Source organism: Mirounga leonina, unplaced genomic scaffold, assembly GCF_011800145.1.
Source record: "Mirounga leonina isolate KUSES-001 unplaced genomic scaffold, KU_Mleo_1.0 Mir_93, whole genome shotgun sequence".
NCBI classification, from domain to species: domain Eukaryota; kingdom Metazoa; phylum Chordata; class Mammalia; order Carnivora; family Phocidae; genus Mirounga; species Mirounga leonina.
The window spans coordinates 36,494,052-36,506,547 of NW_023270854.1; the positions used below are offsets into that span (position 1 = coordinate 36,494,052).

General features: G+C 40.2%; 1 long non-coding RNA gene across 1 annotated transcript in view; it reads right to left on the reverse strand.

The window, feature by feature from the left end:
* Nucleotides 1-2,238: 2,238 nt before the first annotated feature.
* LOC118004548 overlaps nucleotides 2,239-12,496 on the reverse strand; it is a 142,887-nt gene continuing 132,629 nt past the window's right edge. The window contains exons 3-4 of the long non-coding RNA XR_004677616.1: nucleotides 2,519-2,614; nucleotides 2,239-2,429 (exon numbers count right to left, since the gene is read on the reverse strand). This is a non-coding gene — a long non-coding RNA (uncharacterized LOC118004548). The remainder of the gene's footprint in view (nucleotides 2,430-2,518; nucleotides 2,615-12,496) is intronic.

The window sequence follows — 12,496 nt, forward strand, 5'->3', positions numbered from 1 at the left end:
CTGCACAACTCTAGATTTACTAAAAATCATTGAATTGTGCTTTTGAAACTAATGAATTTTATGATATATAAATGTTATCTCAATAAAACATAAGTGAAAAAAATCTGTGTGCCACAAAGTAGCCCAGGAAAATATTACCTTATCTACTGGTAACAAGTTCTTCACAAAAGCAAATGGAAAATGGTATGCTGTTTGCACTGTAAAACGTAATAAAATGCACTTTTTGCAACTCGTTGTACAACCAAGCACAATAACCCTTCCACACCCTCAATCTACCCACTCTTACTCATTCAAAATGTGTCTTCACTTTACCCACTAGAAGAATTGGAAATGAGGTAGAAAAGGGTAAATATCCTTGAGAGCAAGAAAGAACTGGGTATCTTACAACAAGGAGAGGGGTGTAAAGACTCAGACTGGGAATCCAAAGTTAGGACATTGACATAATCTTTCTCAATTTATTTCTGTCTCCACGTCAGTCCTATGCCCCAGACTCACCGGCTTCTTCCGGCTGTGATGTATTGCTCCGGGGGGAGCACTACCTTTGGGCCAGATAATGGTATGATTTAGGATTTTTTCATGATTTTATGGGTTTTTCATGAGTTCTATGATTCTACCATGGAAGAAATTAACCTTTAGAAGATTAGTGGAGACATGAAGTGGACTAACCTACATGAACTAGTCTACCGGCCCTGACTTTTTCTCACCAAGGCCCCTGAGAGGCGCACCAGGGGCGCTGCTCCATTGAGTGAATGATTAATTCAGTGCCTTGTTTCTACCAGACCCTCCCTATTATTTGAATAATGCTAATATTCTTTTAACTTGTGAATGAGGACTAGTTGTTTGTTCCCAATTAGCTAGAAAGAGGGAGAATAGGATTCATTGTAATGGGGACATGTGGGAGATTGCCTAAAGCAGGGTAAACTGCCCAAGAATAATTGAGCCCACGTGGTGGGCGGGAGGGGGAGGGAGGGGATCTGTTACACAGAATTGTGTGTCAAACATCCTGACAGGATGGGGAAGAACAGAAGAAGGTGACACTGAAAGAGGGATAGGCAAACACAAGCCCACACCGGAGTCAAATGACATGAAGTAGGTGGTAATTACGCAGAATGTGTAAACGCTATCATTTTATGATTTTTCACTTCTTGTTTTGCTTTTCCCACCGAAGGCCTAGCTGCCTTCTTGGGCTTGAAGCCTCGGGAACGTGGGGGCCCTTTCTCCTCTCTACACGTGCTGGATTTTGAACGGTCTCTACACTTTCCTCCCCAAGTGTCTCTTTTATGCATGCATTTCAATGACCAAATCAAACCCCATGCCACATCCAGCTTCCAAAGGAGCAGAAAATGCAATCAATTCCAACATTGTCCCCAGAAGGCAGAGAGCTTCGAAAATTTGGATTGTAACATTAACGACTATCAGAAGTATGAAAATGGGAGGATAACACTTTCTTTAAACTTTTTATTTTGAAATAATTATAGATTCATAGGACGTTGTAAAAATTGTACAGAGAGGTCCTTTGTACCTTTTGTCCATTTCCCCCCTTTGGTTACATTTTTTTTTTTTTTTAAGTAAGCTCTACTCCCAACCTGGGGTTCCAACTCTCTACCCTGAGATCAAGGGTAGTATGCTCTACCGACTGAGCCAGCCAGGCATCCCCTTTGGTTACATCTATAACGTAAAAAGAACTACATAGCATAAAATCAAAACCAGGAAATTGACATTGGTATTATGGGTGTGTATAGGTCTGTGCCATTTTATCAATTTTATCACATTTTATTACTGTAACAACTATCAGAACCAAGATACAGAACTATTCCATCAAAAAGATCTTCCTCCCGCTACCCCCTCATAGTCACACCCACCCCTCCCCAGCCCAGTCTCTCTGACCCCTGGCAAACTCTGTTCTCCATTTCTATACTTTTGTCATTTCAAGAATGTTATATAAACGGAATCATACGGGATGTGGCCTTTGGAGACTGGCTTTTTTTTTTTTTCCACTCAGCATAATGCCCTTGCTTGTACGTGGGTCATTTTATTTTGTTTTGTGCTAATCACTCTGTCAACTGGACCAGGATGGAAGTCCTGGCTCCCCACTTGGTCTTCTCTGCCGCCACCCCAGCCAGGGGGTTGGGAGTCACTAGGGGTACCTTGTCGCAACAGGGGAAAGGGAGAAGGTGCAAGCTCTCTATTCAGCCTTTGCTGACTGGGATGGAGTGAGGTTGCATTTTTTTCTGCAGAGGTCGGCTGGAATTGGGAAGTTGCTGTGTAAAAGTTTTCTAGGTTGCCCCTTCCCTGGTTCTTTAGTTAGCAAGAGCAGGCATTTCTTGGGTTTTGTTTTGTATTTTGTTTTTTGTTGTTGTTATTGTTTTTAAAAGCCTGTTCCCATGGTGTTTCCAGGTTCCCAGCTTCTGCAGCACTCAGACCAGGGTCTATAAAACAAAAGAAAATTCAGAGAGCGCACTGCCCTGTCATCCCTCAGATCCCAGGGGCCCGTAGTAAATGGTTTTCTTCTCCCTACCTTTCAGAGTCCTCTCATGTTCGTTTTACATAAAATGTCCAGGGCTTTTAGCTGTTCTTAGTGGGAAATGCACTCCGTTCACTATTCCATCTTTTTCTGGAATCAGAAGTTGAAAATAAAGCTTTAAAACATAAATTAGAGGATTGCAGATTATTCCTATAAAAATGTCACCCCCAGTTTCTTGCGTTCCAATACGCTTTCTTGAGTCAGAGACGAAAGGGAAGATTTACTGCTGGTTTACTGGGAATTCCACAGATATACTAGGGACATTTCTATGGGAGACAATGTTTATATGGAAACAAATGGGAGAAATGCTGGGAACTGATAGATCAGGGACTCAGTGGAGTCTGAGGTCAGTAAGTGTGGAGGAATGAAAAGGTTGAGACAGCGAGAGCCCAAGGCACTGCAGGTGGAATCGGCCTTGCCCCGATATGGCTCAGGAGACACCATTTGGACATATGGCCAATGATGGCAAAGAAGGAACTAAGAAGTTGAAAATGAAAATGAACCTAAGAAACTGAAGATAAGAGAGTCAGGGGCGCCTGGCTGGTTGGGTTGGAAGAGCATGTGACTCTTGGGTCATGAGTTCAAGCCCCATGTTGGGTGTAGAGATTACTTAAATAAATAAAATAATATAAATAAATAAATAAATAAATAAATAAATAAATTTTAAAAAGAGTTAGAAGTTATATTTATGTTATATTTATTTATATTTAAGTTATATTTAAAAATATAAATTTTTTAAATTTTTAAGAAAAGCAGGAGTCAAGATAGAAGGAAAACCTAAGTTGGGGACAAAAATCATCAAGGACAATAGAAACAAGTCTTAGTTGGCACAGATTTGGGCAGTCATTACTTAAAAGCAAATCAAATGGCATGAACCTGAAATGAAGAGAAATGGAAGAGATGTTGGGTTTGGGGCTCAACTTACGGAGTAAGATGACACAATTTTAACTATCAATGCATAGGAATTCATGGTATGATTAGATGGCATTTAGGAAGAACCAAAGAAAGAAAACATGTTAAATAGCACGGGGTTGGGGAGAAGACTGCAGAATTTTTCCAGTCAAGACTGAGTTTTAGAGATTTATAAAATACATTTTCTTGTCCTCTTCCATTCTCTGGCTACACACATCAGCCAGGGATTCCAGGCCCTGCACAGTCTGGTTCCATTTCCACCTGTCCCAGCCCTCTTGCCCACAGTTCACCCATAAGCCTCTGCTCCAGTCACACCACCCACCCCCCTGTTCCCTCCTCCCCACATTCGTTATGCTATTTGCTTCCTTGCCTACTTTCCTCTACCTATTTAATCCCTAAGGATGCCGCTCCAGTGCAATTTTCCATACCTTCTACAACTTCTTCAATCAGATTGATTTTTTCTTTTTTCTGAATTCCTATAACTTCATTATCTGTAGCATTTTCCCCCCAACACAAATAAGCTGCCTCATCCCATTGTTGCTATAATGTTTTATGTGTTTAAAGCTCCTATCACCTCCTGGATGGTTTGCACTGTACTTTGCACATTTTGAATATAGAAGTAATACATACATAGGATACAAAATTCAAATAGGACAGGAAGATATGAAGCAAAAACTTATAATCTCTCCCCCAACAGCATTTCCAGAGGTAACTACCTTTAATTTGTTTGGTGGTTGCCATCCCTACCTCTCCTGATGAATAACTCTCCTAACTCTAAATAGTATACTTATAGTTCCAATTCTTGATTTATCAACTTCAGACTGTGTTTGTTAGTTTTTGCTGTCATACAAACAATCCCAAATTGTAGCTTATAATAAACACTTATTGCAAGCTCACAAACCATTGGCTGCCACTATGCTGGACTTGGCAAGCCTTGGCTCTATGTATCTTCTAATTTCGGGACTTGGGCTAAAGGAGTGTCTATCACTTGGGGTATGCTCTTTCCATGGCAAAGGGCCATAGTTAAAGAGAAGCAACCAAAACACATTTCTTTGTTCAAAATCATTCATATGGCTAAGGCCAGAGTCAATGGAGTAGGGATGACACTATTTATGCCCCACCAGAAGGCACAACAAAATCATATGGACAAAGAGTATGGATGTATAATCTATTACAAAGAGGGAGCAGAAAGTTGGGAACAATGATCCAATCTATCCCACACAAGTTTCTATTGATTCCCACTTAGCAAAGATAAGGAATTGTGATGGTGGGTGGCTCAGTAGGTTAAGTGTCTGCCTTTGGCTCAGGTCATGTTTCCAGGGTCCTGGGATCAGGTCCTGCATCAGGGTCCTTCCTCAGCGGGGAGCCTGTTTCTCCCTCTCCCCCGCCTGCCTCTCTGCCTACTTGTGCTCTCTCTCTCTCTGTCAAATAAATAAATAATTTTAAGCAAAAAGATAAGGAATTGAGCTCATTCACACTACCTCTGATTCCCTCCTTTCCTCAAAATTTTGTTAGTTGTATTATAAGTAGTTCTACTTTATAACTTTATAGAGAGAAAATACTTTCTCTCAACTTTGGATAGTGCCTAAAGTATTCAAATTTAGCTAGTATCTTCAAGTCCTCATTATAAAAAATGAGGATATGTACACCCTTACACTTTCATACCCCTTCATACCCTCTCTTCCCCTTCTATCTCATAACTCATACATTGTGAAGTTTCATAACATTTCCCCTCTGTTTTGGAACTATAATTAAGTCTTCTATGTGTTGTATACAAGTTGATTCAAAAAAACTAAAATCCAGTAAGGAACACTTAAAATACTCTAATTGTTGTAAGTATTATTTTCTGCAGAATCAAGAAATGTAGTTGGACTTGTAGAGAAGGAAATGGGGTTGCCTGGGTGGCTCAGTTGTTTGGGCATCTGACTCTTGATCTCAACTTGGGTCTTGATCTCAGGGTCATGAGTTTAAGCCCCACGTTGGGCTCCACAAGCCTACTTAAAATAATAATAATAATAATAATAGTAGTAGTAATTTTTAAAAAAAGAAATGAAAGTCTTTTCCTAAGTATGTATAGGTCCAAAATGAATATTTCCAATACCAAGATTGAACGGTTTATCACTCTTTAAACTCTATATGCTATTCAGAATCATGCTACATGTGATTTGTTTTACAGAGGCCATGATTTTGTTGTAGAGGTTTTCATTTTTCAGGGAGTTTCTGTTTGCCTTAGTCTTTTCTCATTGACAGAGGAAACAATCACCTTCACTCTATCACTAAGTTCATGCAACTCTTAAGTCATATTATTTGTTGAAGCAAACCCATTTTCTTTTTTTCTTCTTTTTTAAATTTATTTATTTGACAGAGAAAGACACAGCGAGAGAGGGAACACAAGCAGGGGGAGCGGGAGAGGGAGAAGCAGGCTTCCCACAGAGCAAGGAGCCCGATGCGGGGCTCGATGCGGAGCTCGATCCCCGGACCCTGGGATCATGACCTGAGCCGAAGGCAGACGCTTAACAACTGAGCCACCCAGGCGCCCAGCAAACCCATTTTCTTATCAAATACATTCATCTGCAAGTCTTCTATGTATTTTACTTTTAACCAGTTGCTTTTATACCTGCTGCCCAGCCAAGAGCCTAAGGATTCTTTTTATTGCTATTCTGAGTTGTGGCCATTAATTCTTGGATTCCATATCTTCATCTTTTTTTATTTCTATTTTCATTTTCTTAGAGCATATGCTCAAGTGATTTTTTTTTTCCCAGAAAGGGAGGTAAATATTGAGTTCGTTCAGGCTGACTTGCAGACTGATAAATTGGCTAGGTTTAGAATTCTGTGTTCCAAGCCACTTTCTGTTCACATTTTGAAGGCATTGTTCCATTGTATTCCCGCCTAAGGCTGGAGAATCTGAAAGCCAGTATGATTCCCTTCTCTGCAAATGAGTTGTTTTTGCTCTCAGGAAGCTTTTAAGAGTTTTCTCTTTAACTTAGTGCACTGAAATTTCATTAGGATGTGTGAGTTCACAGTGAATGCTTTTTGAAAAGCATTCAATTATTTAACCAACAGGCATTTTTGATATCCTATTACATGGTCAGCAGTGCTCAAGACATGTGTGGTACATATAAGAGGAACACAATTATTTCTCAGAGAACTTTAATCTATAGGACAACACTTGCAGTCTAGCTGAAGAATGAATTCTTAAATGGCTCTTACATAATGAATTCATAATGAGCCAAATTGGATTCAGACATTTATTTTGTGTCTGATGAGATTGTGTTTAGTAAAGTCTATTTTTGCACCTTCTGGTAAAAATATTAAATTTTGTGACTTTGTGACCAGGGAACAAAGTTAGCCATTCCTTTGTTCTGTTGCCTCTTTTTGCTAAAACTTAGTTACCTTTTCTACTAATCCTTCCCCATTACTGTCGTGAAAAAATAATTTAAAATAAACATTTCAAATCGTATTATGACAGGCCACTTATTTAGCAAACGACTATAGAAGTTGATGTTTTGTTTTTTTTTTCATTTCCTCTTTTTGGCTTGTCCTGCAGCGTGGTCACATGTACAATGAGCTTTTTGCTAGTTCGGTCTGTCCTCTTGAGACTATTATTATACTTTCTTTTAGGGTCATAGAACCCACATTCCCTTACCTAGGTATCTATACCAGCAAAGAAAATAAAACCGTGAGCATTTTTGTCTTTTTCTTGTGGGTATATGCCTAGATCACTTAGACCACGAAGGGCAGATTCCTGCCATCACAGTGAATAATGACATGATCTCCTTTCAAAGTAGATAAGAATAAATGAAATCTGACTGAAAACAAAGACCTGAGATGGTTTCCCCCCACAGAAATGAATAAAAGTGAGGATACTACCTCCGAATGTCTTTATAATCTCTGTGTCTCCAATAAAAGAAAACGATCAAGGAATATTCTAGAGAAATTGGTATTTAAAAGCCTGGGAAAAGAGCTTACTTCTTCTATGAAAAGGCCTTGAGATACCTTAAATTCATGTTTCTCAATCCTAGTGTGATTCAGAATCCTCTGGAGATGCTTGGGAAAAATACAACTCTCTAGGTCCCACCCTTGGAATATCTTGGAGCAGGTAGAGCTGGCTTTCTCCACTCCCAACCCCGGAGACCTTCCAAAAACTTCTTTGAGATTTTTTTTTTTTTTTATAGATGTTGATCTGGCAGTTAAAAACCTGAGGATCTGTATTGCAAAAGAACAGCTGACTGCTGTTGCCAAGTAGTTGCCACCCACCCCACCCTGGAAAGATATTGCTCTGTTCTGAAGGCATTGCAGTGTTTCTTTCTTTGCTTGTCTGTTAGTAACTCTGACTACTAACTGTTGTTGACTTAATTAGATGATATATAACATTAAAATTTCCCTTTGGGAGGTTTTCTCAGACAAACAGTCAGAAGACAAATCTTAAAGCAGAGGAAACTGAAGTCCTAACAGTGGACGTGTGAGTACATATACATTCCAACACACACAGAAATCACCCTCTTACGTATACACACAGGTGCACACGACTTGTTACTTTAAAGATGAGGCTTCAGAATGAAATGGGAACATCAAAATTTCCTTCTGATGCATGACTAATCAGAAAATCAGCTAGCCATGAGAGGATGAAACAATTTGAAAGACCATGGGAAAATGAGATAAAATATTAGGATTTCAGGATAGAGAGGAACTATATGGTCATTAATTCCCAACCTTTCTGTGGTGGCTTAATGTCCCCCACGGACCCACTGATCAAGTGGTCATCACCTCAGATTTGAATTTTTCCAGGGATGGGGAATTCAGTGACTCCACAGGTCTCTCATTCCACTTTTGTTTGACTCCCTTAGAAATTTCTTCTTCACATTGACAGGAAAATCTGTGTCCTTTAGTTTCACCTTAACATCTATTTTTTCTGATGTTAATATAGTTACACTACCTATTTTTCTGTTTTTGGCATTTTTTCCTATCTTTCCATTTTCAACTGTTTTAGTTATATCTTTTGAAAATGACACATAACTAGATTTTTAAAATCTGTGCAACTAAATTTGTCTTTAAAACTGAGTATATTCTATTTAGAATTCTATTTGAACTTGTTTCTGCTGTTTATTTCATACTTTCTTTTTTTTATTATTTTATACTTCCTATCTGTCCTCTTTCTGTTTTTGTTTCTTGTGTCCTTTTTTGCCTTTTAAAAAATTCATTCTGCTTTTTCTCCCTTCATTTTATTTTTACCTGTCTGGTAGTTTGGACATTATATACACTACTTTTATTTGTTCTAGAAAGGTTAACAATATTTAGATTCACTGGTAATTTTATTGATGTATTTCTCTCTGAAGACATCTCTAGTCAAATCCCTTGTACATTTTTTTTCTCCTTGTCCATTTTTAAAAATTGGGTTATCTGCCATGTTATTACTGAGTTGTAAGAGATTTTATATATTCTGGATACAAGACCCTTTTTTTTTAGATTTTATTTTTAAGCAATCTCTACGTCCAACGTGGGGCTCAAACTCACAACCCTGAGATCAAGAGTTGCATGGGCTACCAACTGAGCCAGCCAGGTGCCCCTGGATATAAGACCCTTTTCAGATATAATATTTACAAATATTTTCTCCCATTCTGTGGGTTATCTTTTAACTTTCTTGATGGTGTCCACCGAAGCACATTTTTTAGTTTTGATGAAGTCTAATTTATGTACTTTTTCTGTTGTCACTTGTGATTTTCATGCCATTTCAGGCCTCCCATGGAGCAGGGAGTCTGATGCGGGGCTTGATCCCAGGATCCTGGGACCATGACCTGAGCCGAAGGCAGACACTTAATGACTGAGCCACCCAGGCACCCCCTTGTTGTCATTTTCATCAGAGCAAATTGATTTGTCATTTGTCATTACATTGGAACTATAGTCCTTGGGGTTCCCAGCTTTATACAGGGTATCATTCTAGATTCTGCACTTTGGGCTTGCCTTGGACGTTAGCTTCTGATTTTTGTACCCTGAAGGGCTAACGAAGGAAAGCTCAAGGTCCGGAGGGTTGGGCAGGTGGCCGCAAGGTGAAAGCCAACCTCAGGGTTATTTTTCCTATCTGGATTTCAACTTTCATTTCCTTTTTGGCTTGTGGGCTTTTTTTTCCCCTAAAGATTTTATTTATTTATTTAACAGAGAGAGACAGAGAGAGAGAGGGAACACAAGCAGGGGGAGTAGGACAGGGAGAAGCAGGCTTCCCGCAGAGCAGGGAGCCTGATGCGGGGCTTGATCCCAGGACCCTGAGAGCATGACCTGAGCCGAAGGCAGACGCTTAACGACTGAGCCACCCAGGCACCCTGTTGTGAGGCTTTTTTACTGCAATTTCAGTGATGCATTTATGAATACATGTTTTTAAAATTTTTATTCAGCAGTTTTAGTTGTTTCTTTGGGAGAGCTATTTAAGGTATACTGTTCATCATAGTGCTCTATAATACCAATTAGTCCTCAGACACACAGCAACTTCTACAATTCAGAGAAAAGAACCTATTAAAAAGTTGCTACTTTTGATTATCTTTTTGATGCAGCTCACAATCTAAAAAGACACCTCCTTCAGAGGAAGTGCTTGAGTAATCATTCCCACTGCTCACCTTTAGCTCCTCCACCCTGTGTCCATTCAACCTCCTTGAGGTCAAGGTCTTGGGTCAGAAAGAGAGCTTTCCCAAGGCAGAGAGCCCCAGGAAGAATGAATATGTGAAGACATGGGGCATCTGGGTGGCACAGTCAGTTGAGTGTCCGACTCTCAGGTCATGATCTCAGGCTTGTGAGCTTGAGCCCCCAATCGGGCTCAGCTTTGCAGTCTGCTTTGCAGTCTCTCTTCCTCTCCATTCGCCCCTCCTTCCTCTCTAAAATAAATAAACGAAAGTTTTAAAAAATATATGTGAAGAGAAGCAGCAGGAACAGAGTGCCAATTGAAGGTCAGGAGCAGGTGGATAGTCAGATAAAACAGAGGAGGAAAATGTGAGCATCAGAGTGAGAGACTAGAGTTAGAGTGCCCCCAGGAGAGCCCTCCAATATTTGAGGTCAGTTTCATGTCTCCCCCACTTCCTTAAGCTGTGCCTCTCTATCTTTCACATTGTAGTATGAGAACTGTCACTTAGAATGCTGCTAGCGGAGCCGTGCCCACCCACCTACTCTCCATGGCAGACCCTGTCACTCCATTAATGCAGTCAGTCAGAACTGCTCCAGCTTTGCCCATCGACTCATTTTGAGCCATCATCTAAAACATTCCAATTCTTTTCCACAAATAACACTCATTCACATGTCTCCCATTTCTTATCTTATTAGATGTGCTTAAAAAAAAAATCTGAGTGCATGAACACACATTTATCACCTCACTTTATTAGTTTAATCCTGCCACTCAAGCCAACAAGAGCTTTTAGTCCTGATTCTGTCTTCATCAGTATTTATTCTTTTCCTTGGCATTTGCAAATTTGATGAGTACTTTGCTATCTATCACTCCAAATCACCGATAAAATATTTAGCTAGATCAAGGCTTCTGTCTTAAAATTTCCTTCCAAGTTGATGTGGATGCATTTCTCAATACCCTTTGGGTATGACTGTTCAACCGTTATTAATCTACCTTCGTTGTATTTGTACTCAGAACAAATCTGCATGGATGACATGTGTGTTCTTGTCAGTAACCTTGTCACAAGTACATGCTCTGCTTACCTACCAGTATAGCAACCATCTCAAAAGAGTGAAACCAAGACAAGTTCAACAAGACTTGTTCTTGGTGCAACCATTTCAGAGCCTAGCAATCTCTGCTACCTTTCGAAGTGACTCACCAACATCCTTTTATTAATTCACTCCAGAAAATGACCCAAGACTGTCATCAAACTCACCAGTTTAGGGTTTATGGACCATGCTTTCTTCCCTCTTTTGAAGATCAAAAACCCATTTAAACCCGTTGAAATTATTTAGCTTACCCAGTTGAACTCTTATATTAGGTAGGCAGCTATAAAAGGAGGCCTAAAGCACAGGGGCTTAAGCAAAAAATAGTTTATTTCTCTCTCACATAAAAGCTGGGTAGGTATCTCTGGTTATGATGGCAGCTTCACACATCAGGGACTCTGCATCCTCCTCTCCTGTTGTTCTGGCATTCTTAACAGGTGACTTTGACCTCACAGTTTAAGATGGCTTTACCTGCTCCTTCTCTCTTCTTCATTTGAGCCAGTGGGAAGACAAAATGGAAGGAAGGGAAGGGCATGCTCTTTCTTTTAACGTGAACAAATCAGAAAGTGCAGATTATCACCTTTGTTTTTATTTCACTGGTCATAACTTAATCACAGAGCCACATCTAGCTGAAAAAGAGGCTGGAAAATGATCATTTTCATCTCAAATTGCTGAGGACCTACCTCAGGTGACCAACTCATCCCAACTTACCTGGGTCTTTTCCAGTTTTAGCACTGAATGTACTGCATCCTGGGAACCTTCTTAGTTTGAAGCAAACAGGAAAGTTTGTCACCCTACATCTAGCTAAAACTTGGGAGTTCTCAAGAAAGAAGAGGAAAATAGTTATTGGTGGACCACTAGGTCTCTTCCTTACTCCCCAGTTTGTCTATGGACCCACTATTTCTTCCTATATGTGGAGCTGCCTTTCCTCCTTTTAGCTTCAACATTCTCCTCCATGAAATAGAAGACTGGGGCACCTGGGTGGCTCAGTCAGTTAAGTGTCTCACTTTGGCTCAGGTCATGATCTCAGGGTCCTGGGGTTGAGCCCTGTGTTAGGCTCCACGCTCAGCCAGGAGTCTGCTTCTCCCCCTCCCTCTGCTCACCCCCACCCCCCCGTTTGTGCTCTCTGCTCTCTCTCAAATAAATAAATAAAATATTAAAAAAAAATAAATGGAGGGGGTGCCTGGGTGGCTCAGTCATTAAGCGTCTGCCTTCTGCTCGGGTCATGATCCCAGGGTCCTGGGATCGAACCCCACATCCAGGGTTCCCTGCTCCGCTCTGCTTCTCCTTCTCCCACTCCCCCTGCTTGTGTTCCCTCTCTCGCGGTGTCTCTCTCTGTCAAACAAATAAATAAAATCTTTAAAAAAA